This window comes from Sinocyclocheilus rhinocerous, unplaced genomic scaffold (assembly GCF_001515625.1).
Source record: "Sinocyclocheilus rhinocerous isolate Xijiao unplaced genomic scaffold, SAMN03320098_v1.1 scaffold7137, whole genome shotgun sequence".
Lineage (NCBI taxonomy): Eukaryota > Metazoa > Chordata > Actinopteri > Cypriniformes > Cyprinidae > Sinocyclocheilus > Sinocyclocheilus rhinocerous.
The window spans coordinates 39,314-47,191 of NW_015650765.1; the positions used below are offsets into that span (position 1 = coordinate 39,314).

The 7,878-nt window shown below is 34.3% G+C and overlaps 1 pseudogene; it reads right to left on the minus strand.

Moving 5' to 3' along the window:
* Nucleotides 1–3,637: 3,637 nt before the first annotated feature.
* On the minus strand, nt 3,638–7,670 carry LOC107712574 (protein dispatched homolog 1 pseudogene; annotated as a pseudogene).
* Between the last annotated feature and the right edge of the window lie 208 nt (nt 7,671–7,878).

The following is a 7,878-nucleotide window of genomic DNA, read 5'->3' on the forward strand; positions in this document are numbered from 1 at the left end:
CGAAAAGCTCTGTACGTTTCGTGAATATCTTCCAGGCCTGTTCTGCAACAAAGAACTGGAAGCTTCTTGTGATTCTTTAAACACCGGGACAAATTTATCAAAGTTTTTGTTTGACGTTGATCAAACATCTTCCTGAAAAGGAACTGAACTAGCTGACTGAAGCATCTGTTGACTTACACAGGCACGACAAGACAAGTTTTCACCGTTAAGCATTGTTCCTGTCCTAAGTGAAAGTGAATCACTTCAGAATCAGAATGCATTTGATGTTTAATTAACAGCTGAGGGGCACAGAAGCTAAAGTGACCAACAATTTGCACATCCGAAATCCCACTCGATTGTCGCTTTAGCGTGCTGCACCTGTCCTTAGGACAGGGTAGGAAATGCAGAAGAAAAGTTCTGGTCAGGTAAATGAAGCGTGTCGGGTTCAACATGTGACATGACCCCAGATGGCTACATGTCAGCTCCCTCTTTTTCAGTCAACAAAAGCCATTCATCATTCCTCAGGTGGAAGATCGGCTGCCGTCCGTCTCAGCTGCATCATTTCCTAGAAAATCTGCAGGTACTCTGAGCATTAGCTCTCTGAAAACAGTTTTATAGTTACGTCATGCAGTCAGTAGTAGGAGAGTTTTAAGCAATACCTTTTGTAGGGAAGTGAATCTTTAGGTGAATTGATTCATGATTCTGATTCACAATGAGATTCAATTTCGATTAATGATTCCATTCTGTATTTTTAAATGCATTCATAGGATTATGTAAACGCTTGTCCTAATGTGTCTTTAGGTAAGAAAAAGACAAACTACTTGAGATGTTTATTAGGAGGCTCAACATATCGGCAAACATATTTTAAAAGCAAGATATATTGATAATACAGATCTTAAAATAATAGGGGTGTAACAATTAATTTGTTTTCTCAATGCATAGATTACAAATCCTGCCGATGCATATGCAGCATCTTGAGACATGGATGTTTGAATCATAATAGTTTGTTTTGGTCAATAATTGATTTAAAATGCTAAAAATCGAATGAATAGCAATTTGATTTTATCTTTCAATATTTTAAAATACTGAAACATTAATTGCTGATTTTTTTTCTTTTTATTCGCATTTGAGACCTTCAAATAAAATGAAATAAAACTGTATACAATTAATTTATAAAAAAATAAAAACTTTAAAAAACATGATTTACCAAAAGTGCTATAAATAAAATAACAAATAAAATAATATTATATAATAATAAATTACATAATAGTTATAATCATCATCAAAAGTTCAAATAATATTATATAAAGTAATATTAGGATTAATTTACTGACAGGGTTATGGAAAACCTAAAAAAATAATGGGAAATATTAAATATTAAAACCTGTGGAAATATAAATAAATAAATAAATAACTTTAAAAATGAAATGTGAAATGCTTTCCTAGGTCGTGTTAGCTCTAAAATATTTTATCGGCACATCACACTCCAGTATGTTCATATTTAATATGTGCAATAAGTAGTTTGCCTTTTTTTTGCCTAAGACACATTACATAATCCTATAAATGCACTTAAAAAATGCACAATCGAATCATTAATTGAAATTAAATTTAACCTCATTGTGAACCAGATCAAATTGTTCTGAATTTGAAAATAGTCGTTTCTGAAGCCTATGAATCATGAATGAAATCAATTTCATTCGCTGTCTACCAAAGATCCACACCCCTACAAAAAGGTCAAATAATGATTATTAATTGGTCTGTATGATATAAATGTGTCTATCACTAGTATTGCTCCAACTTATGACTGCATGGCACAACTCCGAATCAGTTTCCATCCTGAGGATAAATGATGCCGCAAACCTCCACTGATCTTTCTCATGTGCTTCCAGATGACGGTGAAGAAAAGTCAAACATCATGACAGCACGATGGGCTGCTGAAAGAAGAAAGCAGCAGTGCTGCCCAGCTTCACGATACCAGAGATGATGAGCGTATTTCAGATCAGGCGAGTTCAAAAGGCTGATGGAGAATCACGGAGGTGATTGTCAGTTAATCATCAACTGAATCCAGCAGAAACAGATCAAACAGACACTTGATATGCTCCTGTCTGAGTAAAGATGTTGATTTACAGAGCAGAAGGACATGGTTCCTCTTCATCTGCCTCATCAATAAAAGTCCAGACCGACACAGCTGTGAATAAGCACATCACTGTTTGTCCTAAATCCCACTCTTGCTGAAACGTTTGGGTTTTATACTAAGAAATTAATCATTTTATTGAGCAAGGATGCATTAAATTGATTATAAAGACATTTATAATGTTACAAAAGATTCCTATTTCAAATAAATGCTGTTCTTTTGAACTTTTTATTCATCAAATGTAATGTTTTTAATTTTTCTATTTAGCTTTAGGCCTAATTTGTTTGTTTTAGTACTTGTTTAGTACTACTTATTTTAGATAGTTGACAAGTCAACATTTTTAATTTTCATTTTAATCTAATTCTTATATTTTATTTCAGCTTTATTTCAATTCTCAAAAACAATTTTTAATAGTTTGTTAACAATAACTACACTGCATTACACAAGTATGAAAACTAAATGTGCTTTTGTCATTTGTCATTATTATTATATTTATAATATAACTTTTCTATTCAGCTTTGATTTCATTGTATTTCAGTTTTAGTTATTTTAGTGCTTATTTTAGTTTAGTTAGTTGGCAAGGTAACATTTCTAATTTTCTTTTAATTGTTTTTAAAGAAATTAATACTTTTATTCAACAAGAAACAAAAGATTCCTATTTCAAATAAATGCTGTTCTTTTGAACATTTTATTCATCAGATGTAATGTTTTAAATTTTTCTATTTAGCTTTAGGCCTAATTTATTTGTTTTAGTTATTTTAGTACTTGTTTAGTACTACTTATTTTAGATAGTTGACAAGTTAACATTTCTAATTTTCATTTTAATCTAATTCTTATATTTTATTTCAGCTTTATTTCAATTCTCAAAAACAATTTTTAATAGTTTGTTAACAATAACTACACTGCATTACACAAGTATGAAAACTAAATGTGCTTTTGTCATTTGTCATTATTATTATAACTTTTCTATTCAGGTTTGATTTAATTGTATTTCAGTTTTAGTTATTTTAGTGCTTATTTTAGTTTAGTTAGTTGGCAAGGTAACATTTCTAATTTTCTTTTAATTGTTTTTAAAGAAATTAATACTTTTATTCAACAAGAATGCATTCAATTGATGAAAAATAACAGTAAAGACATTTATAATGTTACAAAAGATTTCTATTTCAAATAAATAATGATGCTGAAAATTCAGCTTTGATCACAGAAATAAATTACATTTTAACATATATTACAATAGAAAACAGCTATATTAAATTGTAATAATTTTTCACTATTTTTACCATATTTTTGATCAAATAAATACAGCCTTGATGAGCAGAAGAGACTTTTTGAAAACACTAGAAAATCTTGCCAACCCCAACTTTTGAATTCGTAAAACTTGTAACTATTCGAGTAAATGTTTACATCATTTGTTATGAGTGTTGCCATAGAAACAAATAATTGTCTGAGAACATGAACACCAGCAAACAATACTTCATGCATAGAATAATCTAGTTTTTATGTAACGCAGCGGAGAACTGGTGCTCACCTCAGTGTGGCCATGTGGGGCTGGTTCTGGAGATGCTGCATGCAGAAACAGCGCACGCCCTGAACGCAGCACGAGCCCATGTGAAGCGCTGCGGACGACACGGCGCTCTGGAAGACGGCGCAGTCCTGCTGGTTCCCGCTGCAGCAGACGGGCTGCCGGGGCGAGCAGTAAACGCAGCAGGGTGCCGTCAGAGCATTCGGCAGCAGCACGGCTAGCCTCTGAGAGTCTGCGACATGTGACGAGGACGAGGAGGCGGAGCCTGGCGAAGACGGACGCACGGTTCCATTGGCTTTGAGTGCACCGTTCTGAGTCTGTTCGTGTGGCTGTGTGGACGCCGACACTCCCTGCTCGTCCTCCGGTTCTTCAATGGTATTGGCGGCAGGGTAACCGGTGCCTGTTGAGGATCCACCATTGCTGGTGATGAAGGCCTCGCTCAGGGCCATGATCCCTTCACCACTCGCTGATCAGGACTTAATCTGCAAATAAACACACAGTCACGGTCACTCATGCACAGGCATCCGAATTAAACGGTTTACGATAAATGTTAAAGGTACCGACAACTCTTGAGATGAAGCTGAAGTGATTGAATGTGTGTGGAAACCAGTGTTATTTTGGTAATATTAAGATACTATTATAGTTGTTATTAATATTTTGAATGTGAAATATATATATATATTTTTTTATATAAATTTTTATTTCAGTTTGAGGTTTAGTTATTTTAGTACATCCAGTTAATCCAAATGAAAGCAAAATGTGACTCGGCAACTAGCTGAAATAAAATAAAATGAAGTTTTTGTTCATAAATTTATTTGTAAATCTGAAGTCGTTCAACCCCTTATTATACAGTGGTCAACATTTGAAGTGGATCAAAAAAGATCATCAGAGCTGTCCTAAGACAAGAACGCATTTTGGTTTTAGGACAACTTTGATGAAAGGTTTTGATCCACTTCAAATGTTGACTACTGTATATATATATATATAAATATGTGTGTGTGTGTGTGTGTGTGTGTATATATAATGTCTATACAGTTTTGAGTTATTGCAGTTTTAGTTTTAATTATTTTAGAACAAAGTTAAATTAAATTAAAAAGAGAAATGTTGACTTGGCAACTAGCTGAAATAAAATAAGTTTTCGTATATTTTATTTCAATTAAAGCCATTTTTGTCTTAGTTTTAGTTAATTATAATATATAACGCTGGTGAATTTTTTTTTTTTAATCTGGTTTTGATTCCATTTAAAAGAGATTGTTATTATTAACTAATCCAGTTTCTTACTGATTCAGTTAATAAGTGAATCATTAGATTGATTCAAACCAATGACTCATGAGTTAGAGACTGATTCATTGATAAGAACCGACTCATAAGAGTCATCTTTTTGACAGCCTTCATTCTCATTTATTTTCTCCATAGAGAATGGAAAATTTAAATTAAAAAGTTTCAAGCCACGAACCAAACCAACAAACCCCAAGAAGAATCACAACTTTACAAACTTTGATTTAAAGCAAAAAGGCAAAAGGAAATCGGAAATTAATATAATAATTGAAATACTAAATTAGTATTATGCTAATACACTTTAAGGAAAAAAAATATTACACTGTAATGTGGCTCCTACAGAAGCGTTTATTAAATGCTTATATGTCATAGCTAAAAATAGCTTTCTCTATGGAGAAAATAAATGCGATTCTTAGTTCCAGAACAAGTTCAAGAATCGCTATCATAAGTGAACCTCAGGGAAATCATTTGGTTGCAGTATTTTTCATTTTTCAAATGATCCACTTCAGACTGAGAACCGGTTCTCGATTACCAGCCCTAGTGTAATTTCAGGAAGAATGGCTTTGTGAACAAAGTGAATTTCAAAGGCGCTGTCTGATTGAAAAGAACAGGTTCAAACACATTGGACAGACAGCAGAGGAGTCGACGTTTCATGGCATGCTTGAATTTCAACCCCCATGGCCAGGAAATTGTTGCATAGGAATGACATGAGCCGCCTCTGCGATATTAAATGTTTCATTGGATGTTTTAAAGCGCACGCCATGCATATCACAGTAAAATAAGATCCAACCGTATTACTCAGGTAAAACACACGCTTGTGATACTGGAAGTCTGCCCAGAAACACACACTGACGCCATGGTCAGCGCTTTCTGTGAAGTAAATCACCCACGTTCTTACGTGACAGGTGGAGACCTGCAAAACTCCATTGGAAACCCAAGATCGTCTCAAACCGCAGACCAAAAAACGAGCATCCAAAATAAGTGCCCAGGATCATGAAAGATCTCATTTGATACTGAGGTGAGCAGGTTTCCCCTCTGACTGTCCTGTAAACACAGCGTCCAAAATACCTTCTTGCACCAACAAATCCGTTCGTGTCTGCAGTTGAACCGCATCCATTTAAAAAGCAGGCCGATAGAGAGAGCTTTCTGAAAAGGGAAAGCCAAGGTAGGGAAAATATGTGCAGCACTATGAATGCTCAGTGTAATATAGGACTTCTCGTGCATCCCTTCTGAACGCTGTGCACTGGAGGAAGATGATAACAAGAAGTTACGATGTTTAAACCATTATAAATAGCCTTCAAGAAGTAAATACACATTCTGTTGGACAGATGGAGAAATGAAAGCACTGGTCTTTGAAAAGCACTGATTATTTCTCAAAACGTGTGAAGACTAATGTACAGTTTTCTAAATATATACAGTGTCCTCAAAGTATTTGGACACTTCAGTCACACTTATGCCTGTCTTTGCATTCGATAATAAAATATCAAATGAAGTGTCTGTATCTGCACGTCTAAATTGCCGTCATCACGTTTGAAGTCTCAGTGTCTGGTGTTGATGTATAAAGTCAGTTCTCCTCAAGTTTCAGAGAAACCACAGGTGTAATGCATCATTTAAACTATTTACACACTCATGTTTCACAGTACTGTTTGTCTTCTTTTTCAACACTAGATGCGTTATTTTATCATTTCAAACCATATAAAATTGTCAAATGTTTTTCTTAGTGTGCTTGTGCTATTATTCTTTAAAATCATTTTGTTGATATTTTGTTATCTAATGCAATGGCAATGACATTCATTCTAGCTATATTTTAAACTATATATATTCCTTACTTTCATATAGTGTCAAGTGTGTGTGTTTGTATATATATATATATTTTTTTAAATAATGAATAGAAAAGCAATACTGCCAACAAGCCAATGTATATCATTTTCTTTTTAACATAATTAATAATTATAAGATTTTCTAATTATAATATAATTAGATATATATTATATTATAACGTTATAATATATATATTAATTATAATATAATTATATTTTCTTCCTGTCCTTAACATCAACCTGCCAAAAGGGACTACGGATGAAAATTAGCCAGTGTTGGCTAAATCTGGCGCATTTTACATATTTATGTACTATTAATGTGCATTGTCCTTGATTAAATAAATAAATTAATTAATTTTTAAAAAGAGCAGGACAAGCATTAACCTAAAAAAAAAAACTGTGATTCATGGAACATCCCAACAGAAATGAATCTAACAACTAAAAGGAAAAATACAGCATTACAATTAGATAGAGAGAGAGAGAGAGAGAGATAGATATATAGATAGATAGAAAATCCTGTCGATGTAAATCATAAACAAAAGACAAACTTACTGAATTTAGGACAGATCCCAGGTTTCCATTCCTTACAGAATCATTACATGAGCCCAAGACACAAAACTGATTTAAACGAGGTTTTTGGTGAGACAGGTTCAGATGTAATCATACAGTATGTTCAGAGGTCTTCATCAGTCGCGTTATGATTTCAGTCTCAGCTCGAGCGCCGACAGTCTCTGCAAACCGCGTTATTTACTTCTGCACTCGACAAACTTTTGCTCCACAAACATCCAAACAAACGCGTCCGAAACTTTAAGTCTGCTTTTAAAGCACAGTATCGTAGTCGGAGACAGAATAACATTCCTCGCTCACAATAAAACGCTGTAATCCTTTCGAAAGGAGCGAGTTACGTCGCGCATTTGTTGAGAACAACGGAGCGCATTCAAACTCTCCATCTACGCGACGCAACAAACGCTCCTGCGCTTCCATAAAGCGGCTGCGACACCGCGAGCGACGGGATCCCTGACGTCAGCGGCCGGCCGGCCAATCAGAGCGCTCTCATTATAATACAAGGAGCTGCATTATAATACACGGAGCAGATCTGTTATATGTCTCAATTTCAACCTATGCGTTTGGTTTTAACTGGTGTG